The sequence below is a fragment of the Diceros bicornis genome, chromosome 23 (assembly GCF_020826845.1).
Source record: "Diceros bicornis minor isolate mBicDic1 chromosome 23, mDicBic1.mat.cur, whole genome shotgun sequence".
Lineage (NCBI taxonomy): Eukaryota > Metazoa > Chordata > Mammalia > Perissodactyla > Rhinocerotidae > Diceros > Diceros bicornis.
In genome coordinates this window covers 40980872-41000181 of record NC_080762.1, presented here as the reverse complement: position 1 = coordinate 41000181, position 19310 = coordinate 40980872, and positions in this window count along the sequence as shown.

Genomic DNA, 19310 nt, shown 5'->3' with positions numbered 1-19310 from the left:
TGTAGAAAAAAATTAAGTTTTCCCTGATCTCTATCTAGGCACATTTTTTTCTGTTTGTACATAGATAAGACTCTTTGAGGCACTCATGAATATTTTGGTGCCTCCCATGGGGGTCTGACATTTCAATATTTCCTGCCACGCTTGGGAAGGAAGCATTTCAAAAAAATTAAAGGCACTGATAAGCAAACCCTTCTTTAATAAAACAGACTGTTAAGTTTGCAGCTCCTGTACTTAATATTTCCCTATTTTATCTAAAATTAATTTGCAGGTACCATGAACCTTTTTGAAGTCTGCAAAAGGAAAGATGAAGTTAAGGGCAAGATTAAAAAATGACTTCATCTACAGTACATCTCTGCTCTACAGATGATTTTCTCCTTTATTTAATAATTAATACCAGCTACACCAGCATGTTTAAATCCTCAACAGATAAGAAATAATTAAGTTAACACCACTCAAAATGATATGTAACATCTCAATCAGTGAGAATTTTTAAGTGGTAACAAGGAGAATGAAATTATTGGAAGCTGCACTGTAGGATTTTTTTTTCCCAGGGAAAGTCAAAGGCACATTCATACAGACGCAAAAAACACCACACTTTAGTGAACTTGTATCATCTGCTAAAATAAGTGATGTAGCACCAGCCTACAACCTAATGAAGACTCAGTGGCACACAGACGCTACTCTTCTGGCTTTCACAGTGAGTTGTCTACAAACCCCAACAAAATATATTCCACATTAGAAAATTAAGCATTTCCCAGGATGTTGACCCTCCCTGCGTTTTCCCCTTTTCCCAATCTTACAAATACTAAATTGCTTGGCTCAAATAGTTTTAATAGTCTCCACCCTCCCCTTTTGCTCAAGGAAATATAATAGACATAAATAGCAAAAATATCTCATTCATTCTCAATCTCTCTCACACTCTCCCTCCCTCTTTATCTCCCTCAATTTGCTGAAGCAGCTATGTGCTGCTCTAGACCTCTAGAAAACCACTGCTCTCGGCCTTGAATGCCATAGGTGCCATAGGAACCCGTGTAAGCAAACAAATGCACCATAAAGAGGTAATCTTCTTGTAAGTACACACCAACAAACACACTCCTTCCATTATTTTTTGACAACTACCTAACACTTAGTTGACCCAGAAAATTTGCACACTTTAATTTGGCTCCCGTTCTGAGAAATGGGGAAAATGACACAAAATAAAAATCCACTAAAAGCAATTGCAGAGAGAAATAATTTCCTCTTCCAGCTGCAACTGTCTTCATCACCCAACACTCATCATTAACATCATCCTCATGCTTACATTTGAAGAAAGCTTATTGCATGTCAGGCAGATTGTTAAATCATTTCCAAAACATAGTGGCTCTGGTTTTCCATTAAAGAAGGCCTGGAAATTCACCCAGTGGTTGAGTTTGTACCATGCCATGGAGTGCAGTTACTCCCTTCTGTCCCTAGAGAAAAACCTAAAAGTACACATTAACCCAAAGTCACTGCACTGCAGTATGATCATTGTCTGGAGCTGTTCAAACTATTCCCGAGCCAAATTCCCAGTCTAAATTGAGTGACTCAAGAAATACTGTGCGCAATAGCAGAGAGCAAGCTAATAGGTGAGTGGCAGCAAATCTCTGCTATCTCAGTTTGAGGGCACCGATGAGGTGAGGCCTTTGTGAGTTACTAACAGTGGAACAGGCTGACATGCTCGTGATATGGGTACATCCAAACCTGGTGAGGTCGGTCAGAGCAGCAGAGGGAACAGGCCACAGAAGAGGGAGGAACAGCTCTCCTGCCTCCCCTCACTGCTTTGTCCAGAACTCCGACCCCTCAACTTAGGACTTAATAACACTCTCAAAAGCAAGTCAGGCTGAGGATAGAGTCTGTAAAAGAGCTATTTTTCCATTTGTTCAAGTTCTTTCCTTCTCCATGAGTAAATCTTTAGGGACATTTAATTTAGGTAGTTTTCCTCAGTGGTTAATGGTTTATTTTCCCAAAATAACCACAGGGCACTCTACTCCACAAAGAGCCTACGTATCATACCATGTTATTTGTAGAGTTGTGTTTATTTTTTCATCCCTGCAGGATATTGACCATAGCCTCATGAGCACCCCGGATTTACCTATCTTTGCACTTACACACGATATGGAGCATGTCCTCTCCTTTAGAGTAGAGATTCTGTCTCATTAGTCTTCTTATCCCCAGCTCCTAGCACAAAGTCTGGCATAGAGCTGGCACTCGCCAACTATGTTTTAAAATAAACTGAACTGAGGCAATGTATCTCATTCATTTATTCATACATATAAAATATTTTTTCCATATGTAGTAATTTAATCCATTAAATATGACATCCAAAATCAAGGATAGTTCTACTCTTTTCCTGAATACCTCTGAGGGACTAAACAACATGAAACCATTACCTAAGGAATGCTCCAAAACTACCCGGAAATGTCATTTTTTTGAAATGCTGACAGTCCTATGTATATAACAGATTTCTAAAATTAGTTGAAGTAAACTATATTAGTCAAGGTTCTCCAGAGAAACAGAACCAACAGGATTTGTGCGTGTGTGTGTGTGTGCGTGTGTGTGTGTATGTGTGTGTATGGAAAGAGAGACTTTAAGGAATTGGCTTATGTGATCTCTCAGCTGGAGACCCAGATATGAATTGATGTTGCAGTTCCAGTTCTAGGACAATCTGGAGGCAAAATTCTCTCTTCCTTGGGGAACCTCAGATTATTTTCTTTTAAGACCTTCAACTGATTGGAAGAGGCCCATTATGGAGAGTAATCTGCTTTACTCAAAGTCTATTGATTTAAATGTTGATCTCAACTAGAAAATACCTTCATAGCAACATCCAGACCAGTGTTTGATCAAATATCTGGCCTCGCCAAGTGAACATATCAAATTCATCATCGTACAAAATGTTACAATGACATGAAAATTTCTGAAAAAACTGTTTTGAATTATCCCAGTTTGGTAAAGACAAGGCTATGTATAGAATTGATTAAAAACCCAGAGATAAGGATTTAACTTGCCAACCCGCCCTAACTGAAGGTTTGCCAAACTGTGCTGACATCTTCTGCATCAATTCTCTGTGGAATTTAAGTTTGTGAACTCAGGAAAGGTTAGAATTTGCATCCTTTAGCAAAGCATTCAAAATCTTCTCCCACTCTTCTAATTGCTGTCACTTCTTTGCATGCACCCTAAGCAACCCAAAACGAATGATCCACGGGAAAGCTGCTAACTTTTGTGTCTCTCTAATTTTGCAAAAAATTCGTAGCCCATCTATTGAAATTCCAATCAGAGGAAGAGTATTTAGGGGGCAGGTGAAATAGGTGAAGGGGATTAAGAGGTATGAACTTCCAATTATAAAATAAATAAATCATGGGGTTATAATATATGGTATAGGGAAGATAGTCAATAATATTCTAATAACCTTCTATGGTGACTGATGTAACTAGCTTATCATGGTGATCATTTCACAAATGTATATAAATATTGAATCACTATGATGTTCACCTGAAACTAAGAGGATATTGTGTGTCAATTATACGTCAATAAAAAAAAAAAAAGAAAGATTCTGCTTAAATGTGACTTCTAGGAAGTCTTTCCTAAACTTGCATAGGCAATAAGTATCTTCCTACCTTAATCTATGTTTCCATAGTACAAAGTATATGCCTTTATTAAAAGTCTCATTTTATTCAATTATTTATAAACAAGACTGTTTTCCACAATAGTTTGTGAGGTCTCCTGTATAACTGGGCAAGGTACGGGTTCCTTGAAATTCTAATGTGGTCCCCAATCAGCAGCATCAACATCACCTGGTGGCTTGCCAGGAATGTAGAATCTTGGGTGCATCTACAATCCTCTGAGAAACCAGACGACTTTATGATGTTAAAATTGATAAGTACTATTTCAGGTGTTTGTATTAACAAACATAACTGAGGCAAGATTTCTGCCTTAAAGCAACTATGTTCTAGTAAAGAGATCATTGTCAATTACTAGAACAGACCACGTTCTGTCTCGTTTTGAGCGTTTATAAGTTATTCTACATGCCATGGATATTCAAAACCCAGTTGGTCTTTCCAGCTCTCTCTATATCTGAACTCACGTTTTCCAGGTCACAGCTTAGATGTCAATTCTATGTACAATTCAAAATAAAATGTATACTAAATAAAATAAGTATAAGAAAATTCAATAAATTACTTGTGCACCCCCCTCCCACTGTCTAACCAAGCATAATCAAATGCAGTCAAAGTTTTTATTTGTGTGGTGGTGTTATTTTGTTTTGTTTTCTTCTAGTGTCTGTGGCTAGTGCCTAATCATAGGCTAGGTCTGTCTATTGGAAAACCGTTAATTCTTGAAACACAAGGTTGGTTGAGGTGTCCATTTTTTGCACTGCCATGAAACTCTAATGAGGTCACATTGCACTGTCATATTCTGTTTGCTTCTCTAGTTAACCTGTGGTCAGCCTTAAAGTAGGAATCACTGTCTGCTATACAACGTTACCTCCAGTGTCTCATAAATAAGTTGGTGCCTGGTGGGTCCTCAATAAATATTTGTTGATTTTGTGACTAAGTGATGAATGCAATTAGACAAATAACAGCTACACGTTTAGGAACGGACAGATTAGAAAGAGAGAAATTACCCCAGCAATTTATATAAGAATGAATTATCAAAGTAGGAGTTCTTTGATGCAAATGTGGATTTTTTCTTCTCTCTCAATTATAAAAAGCATACAATATTTTTGATTGTAGGATCACAAATTTAAATTTGATCTTTTGAAATTAAATTCATCACTCTTCTCCTCATCCCCTAGATTGCAATTATCGGGAAGTAGGCATTGATCAGAAGTGAGGGCTATTAGAAAAATAATTTGTTACTAATGAAATCATTATGAACCAGGTTCCTATTCAGTTATTTCAGGTACTCAAGTGGCCAACTAAATTCAAGAATTTAAATCCTTAATCTCATGGTTAAATCATTTCCCCCATCTCTGTTGAGAGAAATCCTTGGCCAGGGTTAAAGAAATGCCTCCTTGAATTTGATCAAGTATTTCCATTTTAGCTTTAAGAAACATTTACAGAGTTTGATGTTTCTCTCAGGTACTTGCAGGGGGCTTAGTTTTAATATCATTTCTCTTAATGTGTTAGCTAGAATTTTTACATAAATAGTTTAGCAGCAGGCTATATATTAAATCCTGAAGTACCCTGTATTCTCAGTATTTCTGAAAATAAATAAAAGCCCACAGAAGAAACATTTATGAAAAATGACACACTTTCCTATATGTTCAGCTGAAAAAACAGAGGTTTATTAAAGAAAACAAGAGATACTTTCTAGTGGTGGAAGATAATGCCCCAAATAAACATGAATAAGATCAACTCCTTGAAAAATCTCTGGATCTTGTTATGGTCGGTTTCAGGGGCTTATGGTGACAACTTTAATGATGGATTTATTATGGCTCAGGCCGTATTTGTACAATGTCTTTAAAAGTAAGCACCCGGGCACAGAACTTTTCTGAGAGGACATTCGTAGGACAACTGGCATTGGGGAATAAACGAGGAATGGCCACAAACCTGCAGGATCGTAGGGCATGACCAATTTTAGTAAGCCTCCTAAGTCAGCTCTGTTCAGTGTCTACCTCTAGGCACTATGGAGATGCCCATCACTATGCTCTGTAGTGCTCAGAGAAAGATATTAGAAAGTCTGCCAAATTATCCTGACCTAATTAACTGAAATTGAAACTGGAGCTGTATTTTATGAAGTCTAAATTACTGTACACTTGGGTCTGGCTGTTTTCAGCACACAGTGATGACTTCTCACGATTTTGCACACATGTAGCATTCTTACATTTGCAAAGTATTGAAACATACTTGAATTAACCTTTCCTATGAGATTTTAGTAATTTGTAATATTCCCATATTAAAGATGAAAAAACTGAGGCATGAATAAATTGAACTATCTGTGATGGGTAATTTAATCCTGACTAATACACTTTCTAAGCCTAGTTGTACTCAATTATGAGAAAGATATATATGGTGGCGTCTAACATGATAACAATAGAAGACCGTGAACTTTCTCGTGGCCAGCAATACCTGATATATTTTCTCATTGGTGTCAGTGATTCACCTGTTGATAATTCTCACAGAGGTGGAAGCATCATCCCCCAGGGGAGCATATCAGGATTTGAGTGTATTTGTTTGAGTGTGAGTGGGTTTAATTTGCAAAGTATCACACAAAGAATTCTGATACCCTCACTCCTCATCCCTAGTGAGAATTACTTACCTGAAAGAATGACATTCATAAATTTGGGGAGGGCCTGAAATTACATCTTCTAATTATTTAGTCTAAAAAAATTATTACACTTTTTTTCATGTGAATAAAATGGCATTTTTCAGAATTGGATATCATTGATTTGTATTTGTAGTTGAATAAAGCAATGCTCAATTTTTCTTAGCACCAATTACGTGAGAATCACAAAGTTTAATTTTTTACCCAGTAGACTACACCAGTAATTCACAAGATTTTATCAAATTGTAGTCTTAAAGGGCTTTCCATGACTCTCCATCTTGAATGAAACTCCCTCAATTTCTTAAGTCACAGCTGTCTCCAGTTGCCAGGAGATGATAGGTAAAGTACTCTATATAGATTTCACTATTTTTTAAGGTTCTGGAGGAACATAATTGTGCTATAACAGACAATTAAAAGTGTCTGAAACAAATATTCTCCTTTATATGCCAGTCATGAACCTCATTATCTTTAGAAAGATCCAAACTCACCCTTCTTAGCATGTCTTCCCCATTAGATAAAATAGACCCAAATTATTCTGTCTATTTCTTTGGTGACCTTTAGACAAATAAATTATAAATATTTGTGTTTATAGTTATACAGTTTTTATTATACTCCAGGCATTGTGTTAAGCCCCTTGTTTAATCTTCACAAAAGTCCCATGAAGATGGTACTATAACTTGCACTACTTGAGAAAGCTGAAGTACAGAGATATTAAGTAGCTTGTGATAGTTGCACAAATCAGTGAGAGGTGGAGGCAGAATTTGAACCCAGGCCAGAAGATTTCCAATGCTCTTAATCACTATGGACTACTGTCTGTCAGGAAGAGAGTCATTTGTGACACATTTTTTATTTGTTTTCCACTGGGATTGAGATATTCTTTCCTAGTAAAATTAGTAAGCCTATCTGTTTCAAACCTGCCATTCAGATATTTTAGGCCTGCAGAACAACATTAATATGTATTTTCTGTAAGATTTTATAATTTGATTCTGATAACTTCTGAAACTTTTTAATTCTCAAGGTTACACTGTATTTTAATTCTGTCCTTCAAGGTGCTAAATAACCCTTCCCAGTCTGATGTTATTAACTAAGTAAATGAGAATGTTTTGAGATGATTGATGGAATTATTAAATAGCACTCATCCTAGGACTAACCCCATTAGTCATGTTTCCCAACTTTGATATTGAACTATTTGGACTACAACTGTGAAACAAATTATATACTTATTTAGTAGTAATAGGGTAAGTATTTCAGCTTTTTCAAATCCTATCTGGAAGTAAAGAGGGTATAAAAAATTTTTTTTAATTCAAAAATGGTCTCAATCTTTTTTGTTTATTGATGAGATTGTCAAGTTAAGAAAAACCTTCCTAAAGTTCAGATAATTATCAATTACTTATTTAATTACTGTAATTATTAATTTTCCTATTCTTCATAGATTTTAACTTTACTACAGGAGACATATTCATCTGACAGCATTTATTTTCTCATGAAATTATTCTCATTATTTTATAGTACTTAGTGGTGATAGAAGTTTACATACTCAAAAACAAAACAGGACATAAATTCATCAAATGTCTGTTCTTTTTTTTAATAAAAAAAATCTATATCTGGAATTGGACATTTTTCCCTGAAATTACTTTTGCCCAAAGTTCAAAATATAATTGCAATATATTTTAAGTTTGTAAAATACATTTTTGAAAAATCCACAAGCATATCTGGTCAAGAGTATGGTATTCTTTTCATAAAATACTTTAGGATTTTGTATAGTAGCATCAAATTTTCATAGTAAAATAATGTCAGTATAATACCACCTCTTTTTTAATAAATCATATTTTTCTTATGTATGAAGATATTTGCAGTACTCCATTTTCTGGAGAAGTTTCAAACCCTCTTGACTTTGTTGCTTTTGGTATGTTGTTGTTGTTGTTGATTTGGTTTTTGTTTGGTCTGATTTGCTTCTTTTTCTTTTTATAATTAGAATTTCTTGCTACATTCTCCTCCAAAATTCATTGGATCCCATTATATTTGACAATTGTGCTGCCAAATTAAATAAACAAAAAGCTGTTTTACTCTACATTTCCTTACAACTTGTCACTGTGATTCTATGATCAGGGTTGGTCTGAAATGAAGGCTTTCTAGATCAACATGTAGTATCTTTTCCCCTATGTTAAATAAATTGGAGCTGAATTTCACCTTGTTACCCACTACTGCAATTAATGTAACTTTTGGTACATTCTGGGGCTTCTGTTTTCTGTTTTCTAGATGGTACAGAACAAAGGTTGACTTGGGAACTCTACACTACACCTAATTTAGAACTTAATTAACCACAAAAGTTAAAAACGAGGGCAGTCCGCAATAAGCTGGCAATGAAAGTCGTGGCTGCCCTCACCCTGATAAGAAAGAAACTGAGAGTTTTAAATTGAGATCACTACCAGCATAGCCGTGGGTTTCGGCAGTGACAAACTGTAGTTACAGATTCCAACAGCCCCTGATAAAAAGCTGTTCTCATTCCCTAATGCTTTATGGGAGAGCTGCAGCTGCTTGGAATATTTTTCAAGCAGAAAGCCATCATCATGACAACACCAGAGTAAAAGAGGGCAAAAAAAATTTCTTTCTGGTAGGGAAATAAAGACATCTTAAGCTTGACTTCAAAAGCTCTCTACAGCAAACAGTAGCTGTGGAAATACCGTTTCATCTTTGCCTCTGGGATATTATTAAGCTTTTCTAGTAGCTCTAACTGCAGGAGAAAGGATTACAGAAGTTGCTGCTGTGTAGCTGCCTGCCATACAAATATCTGGAAAAGCCAGGATCGTGGATGTGTATTTGGGCCGGTGATGAGCCAACTCCGAGAAATTGACCTGGTAATGAATACCACTACACACCTCTTTTCACACCATACAAATAAAAACATGCAAGACACTTCCATCTCTTGCTGAAATGCCAAAGAGTTTGGTCAAAGTTTGCAAAGCACAACTGGGGCCAGTTCTAGCTACACCTACTAATGGCGTGCATCGTCCTGCAAGGCCATTCATACCACATTGGTTACGGCCCTGTCAGCATTTCCATGATGAATCCCTACTTTCAGAGGATATAGCTCAATTGTTTAAAAATCCACTAGCAGCTGCAACGACCCATGTAGTCCTGGTGTAGAAACTATACCATACCATTTCAGTACAGAGGGCAGGAACTCAATAAAAATTAGTAATCAAGGTGCTTTATTGCTGTAGTTTATTTGATTCAGCTGCTTACTAGGCTTTTTCAAAATCATTTTTCAGTGGAATGTAACCGATGTCCATTTGATGTGGATGGATTACTTGTTCTTTTGAAAAAAGGAAAAACAAACCAATTTCATTTTTTAAAATGAATGAGTATATGTAGAGCGCATTTAATATGTCATCAAGGATTTGTAACTGAGATTGAACAAAATTTGGTTTCTCTGAGTAAATAATAGGAACGATGCGGCTAAATCTCCTAGCAAAATAAAATTAATGATGGTTACTAAATAATTACTAGATGTCTTCACAGTTGGCATTTTGTTCTTACAGGTTAGAATGTAAAAATGAACCTAAAGTGTAAGGTGCATGCATATATATTGTATTAGTTGTGAAAAATGCAATACACTTAGCAGTTGAAATTTATCTTCTCAGGACAAAGAGATGCCAGAACACACAACGACGGGCTTAAAACATATAATCAAGATTGAGTCATGAGGTATTTCAAAACCTAGAATGAAATTTATTTTTAAAGAACAGTAACAGCAACTTGATTTGATTTTTGTCAAAAGCTGGTACTTTCGACAACCCTTCTGTAGACACAACTGATTAAAACATATTGCTGTTTTTTAAAAAGCTTCTAATAATTAGGTCTCTACAACAGAGGTTTGTATTCTTAATTTTCCTATGCAGTTGAAATTTCAAGAACTCATTCTATGATTATTCTCTGATTCCCTGCCTTGTCTAGATTATCAGTAAGGTACATTAGTGCAGCCTCACCACTATCATTTTCTTCAATTTCATTTTCATCTATTTCATTGTTTTAATTGCATTGTATTTTACAACATCTATGATCACTTTTCAATGCTAGAGATTTATAGTAAAGGAGGACCATATAGTAAACCTGCCTCTCCCTAATTTGCACTGAAAATTGACGCTTTTAAATAAAGACATTATAAATATTTAGTCTATTTTTTTATTTTCTTGTTTGAGGCTGTCCTTAAGCCATAAAACAGTGAGACCTGAGCTTGCATATCACTGTATTTTAATAATCATTCAATAAAAAAGCAACAACTAAAAATTTATTTAATCCACTAATCTGAAGAAAAAAGTACACCTATATACATACATAAACATGTATATCTATCTACTTCTCTATCTAATTCAAAAAGAATGATATGATTCTAAAACATCAATGGACAGTATTGTAACATTTTTAGATTACTATAAAACTTCAGGCTTTTCATAAAAATTTTCAAAACATGAAGTTTATTTCAAACAATTAGCTGCTTTGGAAACATCTGTTTAATAATGGCTCTTTAAAATGCTAATTGAATTAAATGTACATCATGTACATCATGTACTCATGTACATCAACTTAGACTTTGAGTGCTATAATCAAATTATCACTCTTTTGGTGAGGCTAAAATTATATTAGAGTTTTTCAAATAGTTTAAAGTTCTAGGGTTCCTTTTTGAGAAGTAACTATTTGATTTCCATCTCTTGACATGATGATTTAAATATCAAAGTGCTTTGACGAATAATAAATACAAATATAAATGAATAAACAATCTGATGCCAGGAAAGAGGCAGATAAATATTCAAAGGAGGTGACTTTGTGCTTTGTTTCTTTATGTTATAATGTATTTTGCATTTGGTCTCATCAACAAATAGATGAAAACAGAAAAGTAAAATAAAATATTTGCTATACAGATAAGCCACTCTTGTAGTTCCTTTATTTCCTGATGAGTCTATAGAGCATAGATCCAACACTCTGTTGAGCAGAATGATCATTCTGCTTTGGCATTTTATTCATCATAATATAGTGGGGGTGACCCATGAATTGTGAGGATTTCCAGAGTGATTTTAAAAGTCAGTCTTGATGGCAGAAGAAAAACAGTATTTGATTCCCCTGTGGCTGTTGCTGCTCAACCAAATTTATTGCCAGCTTTAGGGTCTGGCGGGGAGGAGAAGTGCTCAGTGCTACCTGTGCTTCACTGTTCCAGAAGCTCGGGCCATAGGCAGCCCTATTCCAGGGAGTCACGTCCCGGGATCATGGCACGCTGGCAAGAATTCTGTGGCTCTGAACTAAAAAAACTTCAGAGAAAGGTGCTTATTTTGTACGATATGCTAGGAAAATCGGGATATATAGTCAGAAATACAGACTCTCCTCACTGTTTCCCTGTTTGACTGGGAAGGTCATGAGTCAGGCTGATGAAAGGTAAAAGGCAGAGAGTTAAAGGTTTATTCCTGCTGTGATCAGATGTTCTTAGGATTCCAGCAGAGGTAATCTTTAAAGGAAACATGGTAGAGCTTTGGAAGGCTTTGTGATCATGACCCACCAGTAGCCATAGGCTCATTGGAGGGGCCAGTTCGAGCTAGCCTGTGGTCGATTTTTATCCTGCTATTCTTAGATACTCTAAAATTACAGACTTTAATCTCTGAGGTAGGACTTTAACTCCCACAATGCAGAAGTGCCAAAAATAATGCACCAATGACTTCACCTTAAAATAAGGTAGAAACATCCTATGCATCCATCTCTTCTTTAATGTTCCAAACTCAATAAGAACTTATAAGATTATTTATAATTTACAAAGGGCTTACAAAACCATATGATTAAATTGTAAGATCAACCTTTAGAGTTGATAAGAAAATATTATAAGCTGTCTCTCCTTTTATTTTTCCTTTTGTTGTTTTTAGCAGAAAACAAGAGTTGGCAAGGAAAGGAGAAGTGACTTTCTCTGGCAAATAAATAAGAATAAACACAAGCTTCCAAACCCTGGTCTCATATCTATGGCAGACATCAGTATTCACGGTAGTAGGATCTCTACTAAATCTAGACTTTGTTCACTCAAGCCTTCTCAGTACCATATTCATAGCAAACACCGACAGCAGAGCAGTTCACACAAGAGAGGAAATGAATTCACCATCTTGCTCTCATGCACCAATGAAAAGCAAAGATCAGTACATAGAATGTCTGACTCCAGCTTCACATGTCTCAGGTAATCAGATTTAGGTAGAAGCATACCCTAACCACAAGCAAATGAAATATCAAATGAGTTTTGGCGCACAGTATCTGTATGCATATTACTATTATACATATTCAAGAAATAAAAGTAAATCAATGTGGAAGTTTTTAAAAATCTGAGTGCAAACAGAAACAAATGAATTCTGCTGTATTATATATGAATAACATAGCCACACTGAAGGAGGAAAAAGCAAAACCAAAGAAATAAAAAAACAAATAGACAAAACAAATTAATTTATGTAAATTGAACTGTATACTGTATGCATTTTAGCTGTATACCCTCAATGTAAGGGGCATATAGAACTGCAAACAAATCTTGAACTCTTTCTTGTAGGTTATGTTTTCATAGCGGTGTAGGTCTAGCAATTCAAATGTCCATTTGTTGACGAAAAGATTGATAATTGGGAGCTAAGAAGCTATCACAATAGAGAACATGAGATCTGGACTGAGAAGAAACATTTCAAATCCCAGCTCTTACAACTTTATGATTTTAGGAAAGTTACTCAGCATCTCTGGGCTTGACTTTTCTCATCAGTAGGGATAAAATACTGAACAGTTGTAAAATGCCAATTTCACAGGGCTGTTGTTGCACGGATCAAATTATAGAGGGAATAGATGTTCAAGTTCTTTATAAACTGTAAAGAAATGGCCAATCATTGGTATCATTTGGATGATCATTTCAAGGATAATCACCCATACCATTCTAGAATCATTTTATTAAATACCAGAAGAAAGTCACACAAATCCCGAATGGATAAAATAACCTCAGAAAAATATGTGATGAAAATCACAGCAGTGCAACAAATTTGTACTGCAATGAAAAACCACATAATAAAGTACAATCTTGATGTGACGAGTCTTTTCCACTTTTTTATATGAAAGACTCTGATTCTGGGAATATGGTGTTATATTTCCTTTTAAAATGTATCAATATTATTATAGCATATCAAAACTTCTGACAAGTTAAAGGAATTCTGACAGATTTCAAACACTGAATTACAATGAACTGTTAGTCATACCTTAAAAAGTGCTCATGTTATATAATAAATAACTGAGCATGAATATAAAACACTTTAAATCTGGTGTTTTATATTGTTGAATAACGACAGCAATCTATCATAGTTTTTGCAATAGGAGACCTATAAATCTATTAAAAATTGAGGATAAATATTTGGCTGATTATCAACTCAGGGGACACTTTACAATCGTAAAAGATATGTTGGGGGATAGGGAGGAAAATAATATAGCAAAAGATTAGGAAATCCATCAAAAACAAAATTAAAAGGCAAAGAATAGAGTTATGAAATATTTTCAAGAAACATAAACTAAAAGAATTGGTAACTTTAATTACAAACTTTAAATGCAAGTTATAATAACCACTTAAACATCAATAGAGCAGAATAAAAATGACATGAACACATTTCAGAAAAAAAGAAATACAAATGATACATAAACCCATGAAAAATATTCCAATCTTTCTGTTAGAAATTTTCAGATTGAGACAACCAACAGTTACTACTGTTAAATAAGAAATCAGTAAAGATTCTAAAAGTCATATTTAGTTTGTGTGTACTCTAAGGCTCATCCATATATTCTACTGGTGAGAGTATAAATTGGTACAACCTTTCTGGAAAGCAATTTGTCAATACATACCAAGGTCTGTTAAAAGTTCATACCCTTTAATACAGTAATTTCTCTTCTAGAACTCTATCCTAAGGAACTAATAAAAAACCTAGACAAACATTTTAGTACAAAGATGAAAATCACAACATATTTATAACAGTAAAAATGGGCAAGAAACCTAAATGTCTAATGTTTAGATAGTGATTAAATATATTTTAGTACAGCTATGAGATAGAACTTGAGGTGCAATTAAATGTAAATTTTTAAATAGTGTATAATGGCAGGGGATAATGTTTATGATTTGCAGTTAAGTTAAAATAAGAATGCAATTCTCTATCAAGTCTATTTAATATATTGTATATAAAATTTAATTAAGATTTCAGGTACATAAATTTAGAAACTGGCAAAAAATTCATCAAGATGATTACAATAATTTTATACATAAGGTACTTTTTATTACATATTTTTATTTTTCTCTATGTTCTAAATTCTTTACAATGAGCATGCATTTTTGAAAATAAAAAATATATAATTAATATAGGTACATAAATTTAAAAATATTTTATCACATTTTCAAATTATTTCTCATAAGCCCTTTTATCATTGACATTAAAATAGAACTTCAATGTTAAGTGATGGGAAAAAATGACAAACATGGACAGGTATCTCAGGTTGCACCACTGAGTTAAGGATATTAAGCTAATGTTAACGTGTTGCTTTTCCATAGAGTTTGACACCAAGTAGGATGACCCGGTTTTTCCTTTCTGTCTTCTTCTCAACACTGTCAAAACCACTGTTAGAGAGAAACTTGAATCTCTTCGGTGTATTTGTCTGAGATTGCTGTGTCGCAAATTATGCATTAATTTGTACTGAAGCAGTTGCGTGGACTTTGACTAGCAAGCTGCTTTCAGGTTCTCAAGCACTAAATCCACCTCAGGAGACCTGCACATGGGGTTTAAACTGTCTTTATAGATGTACCTTGAGTGTTTTTGATGCTACTAAAACTGTAAGCATTATGATTAACTATAGCTGGAAACCCAGCCCCACTGTGTATAAGCTGTTCTGTTTCTTTTACTTTAACTGACATATCTCCTTAATATGCCCTTCATTTCATTTTAAGGGCATAAAACATCACTGTAATAAAAAATGTTTTCTAAATATTTAAATTTATTAAATGCAGGTCATCAAAAACCTTATAAGATTATACATATGTACTTGAAATCATTTTGTAAACAAGTACAAAAATACACACTACGTATTTTCAATGTCCACTGTTTTTGCCAAGAAATTGTAAAGAAGAATTTTTCATAGCAAAAGGAAGGGTTTTTTTTTTGCTAGATGGCATACGCTATGAATATTGTCTGACTGACTATGTCGTTTTTTTCCCTTCTGATATTTGTTTTTATAGAGATGGGAGTGGCTGCTGCACTGGACACCAATGTTAAAACTCTTTTTGCCATTTTCCCTCGCTTTTTCCAACTGCAAATCGAATATTTCTAATTTCCGAGTAGCTTAGCAATTGTGCTCTCATCAATACATTCCATATAAGTGCATCTCATAGAATAGAATAGGGAACTGCAAGACACCAAATAAAAGAGCTTATCCAATTTCTTCATTTTAGACTTGTGAAAACAGAAATAGAGAGGGTTCTATTCACCTTTTTTTCCCTTAGAGTTCCAGCAATTCTACTACATTTACTGATTATTTTTATTGCTTTTTAAATCATGTAACAATCTACAACTGTGTTAACTTTTGTTATGAACACACTTGAAATGGCCTTAAAACAGTTCTGGTGGATAGTCTGCTGTTTGGCGGGGGGAAAATATTGTGGAACAAACAAGCAAATAAACAACCAGTTGAGTCACAAATTTAGGATTTCATTGACCCTGCACTTTAGGAGGAGGAATTTAATGGGAACTGATATGTGCCAACTGGCGCTTAGAGGTTTGCTTTGAAATGTAAATCCAAACTTTCATTAACATAGGTATAGCAAAGACTTCCACTCCTTGACTTTTGGCTTGTGTTCTTTAAACAACTGTGAGCAGACTATAGCAGAAAATTAAATGAGTTATAAATGAAATAGTTGTACACATTTACTAAGCTATTTACCCCAATATTTCTTTATTCTACTCTGACAAAATCGTCTCCCTGCCCCGCAGTGAAGTAGAATGAAAGGCCAAGTAAGAAACTTTTACAGTTCACCCCTCTGATGTTTTCTTTTTTTATAAGAGTAATCCAATACGAGAACAAATGGATTAGCCAGAAATCTCGCTATAGGACAAAATAGAATCCTTGCTACTAAACTTTCCCTGATCTGCTTTTCCACTTGAGGACTCTTGTCCAACTCTTAAATATTCATTTCCTATCGCCATATGGAGTAATAATAATAATAAAGTAAAAACCGTTGTTCTCAGAAAAACGATGAGATCAAAGTAGAAGTAAAGAAGAGCTAAAAGGTAGTAAAAGAGAGAGCACGTGTAAATAATGTGTTTATAAATTTATGAGGAAGAGAAAGAACATTTTTGCAACAAAGAACCTATTATTCCAAATATCCAATACAGTTGAAGACATGTGTACTTGAACCTAAATAATGTAAACAAGCAAAGTAAATTATAAATTACATAGCAGATATAATTATAAAATCAATAGAGACTATAATAATTGTTTTGGTGATTAGGTGGTCCCTATGATACTTTAGATAGCATCACTGTAAGGCGGACTTTAGAACTATCTAAGAATACTTTAATTTCAGACAACGTATTTATTTCAAATATAGTTTTTACAAATAAATTTTAAATTATTTAAAGCAACTTGGAAATCTCCAAATTATGTTCCTATTTACAAACAAGTGAACCGTTTTCCACAGGAAATGATATTACCAGTCCTTTTCCTCATAGGAAAATGTGCTATTGTGAAAGCATAAAAGAATATGATCAAGAGTGGTTTCTGTGTTTCATGAACTGCAATATAAATGCCTTTTTACCCAAGGGCAGAGTGGCTGGTAGTGCCGTGTGCTGTTAAAACTATCCAAACAGTTTTCCAGAAATGTAATACAATTGCTACTATAATGCCCCCATTACTCTAGAAAGTTTAGCTTGGCGACTTAATATGGGCTTCTAAACTCTATTATCCTTGTCCCCGGGTGACTCTGGAGGCTCATTTTTTTCCCACACCCTTCGTGCTAGTAGCTTTGCAGAGAGCTACCTCAGCATGTCTGAGTTAGCTGACTAGAAGTACAGGCTGATACCATAAGGCTACTTCTCTGAACAGGAAATTTCTGTTATTACATAGTTGAATAGAAATTCTCTTCTCCCTCCCTGTTCCCTCCTCCCCCACCACGTACATTTGTATAGCGTTATGTGAGTGGAGCTCCTTTACAGGAAAGTGAGCTGTGCTACATTCAGACCATCTATGCCTGGCACGAACCGTGAGATAATGAGAGCTCAGGGTCTTGCGTGTACTCACGTAATTCCCTGCTTGTAAGCTGCCCCCGACCCCCAAAATACCCTACTATATATCTACACCTACACCATGTGGCACCAGCAATATGTGTCATGGCAATCTGAAAAACCGAAATAAGGTGTGAAGCTAGAAATGAAGCATATCCACACCAGTCCAGACATAAAATCTAGAACGCCCACGCAGTAGAGAAGACCACCTCTGTTTTTGTCCCCAGTGTAACAAAATCATCTTTGATGGCAAAATGATTTGGAAATGCAATTAAACGCATAAAATTAAGTGACCAATAAGTATGTGTTGAATTGATTTTATCATTTGTCTCTGTCTTGTCCCTCTGTTTTTTTTTCCTACATCCTCTCTGAATTTACTATTTTCAACTCTTAGTGCTTAATACTATAAATACGCAGTTTTCTGTAGAACTCTTTGATCTTTTTGGGGAAAAATGCCATTGAAATTTGATGAATAATTAACGAGAACTTGACAGCAATCAGTCAATTAATCAACAAGTATATGCCAAGTGGATTATACTATGATAAGCATCAAGTAAGATAAAGAAAGAAATATAAAGTATGGTTTTCGGCCTTCAGGAGTTTACATCGAAGTGTAGAGATAAGTGATATATATCCCAAAAGGGGAGCAGATGTTTAAATATTTACTTATTTAATTGATAGTGATAACAACTATAAGACTGGGGTATAAAATACAGTAGTATTAAATTGAGAATTATTTAAAACATTTTAATTGTCAATATTGAAATACATACTTATTTGAATAATCCACAATAGTGATGCTAACTATGAGTTCTGTACTATTGTCAAAATCGATACATTTTACACGTTAGTTTTTTTCGAATCATCTGTCATGACTTGTAACAAAGTACGAGAGAAGTCTAGTACTGGTTCCAAAATGTTAGAATGTGTGGTGTGCATTCTAGTTCCAGGAATAGCAGTTTTTTTTAATCACAAAGCTCAGTGAATTTAATTAAATCTCAAATGCCTCAAAGCAATCCTTTTTATTGTACAAATTGCACTTATTCAGATGGAAAAACTATATAAAATTCTACTGTCTTTCAAAACAAGAAATTTACGTATAGGCAATAAGTAACAAGGTCCATAACATGGCCCCAAAAAGGCTTTCTGATGGATGTTTTAAAATCAGTTCATATCAGTGTGTGGTGAATTACGTGGATGCCTTAGAGAGTCTCTGTTATTCAAGGCCTCGAGATGAGAGAAGTCATCTCAAGTGTATACATTCTCACCAACAGGATAGCCAGACAGTGAAAGCCAAGGTAAAGAAGGCTCTGTGAATATAGAAGTTCAAACTATACTGGCATACGTTTTCCTTTCTTCCATATTTTCATTGCTTTCTCATTCCCCTTCCCCAATCCCAGTATCACTTAGTTTGATCTCAATTAGGTAATTATCTCATAAAGCAATTGACCTAATAGCTTGCATGACCAATGCTTTTAAATATTTTGTGGTTATCAGCACGTGTGTGTTTGTGTGTGTGTGTGTGTATAGATGGATAGATAAGTCTCTCTTCATCTTCTTTCCTTCTGTTTATCTATCTATCAAGTATACATAAAGAGAATATATCTGTTGGAATGTAGGCGGGCAGGAAACCTTTTAATAACTTAGTCATTCTAAGTTTGGGGCATTCTCCCACCCATTCAATTCTGTTCCACAATAAGTATAAAATGCATAACTTTGCAA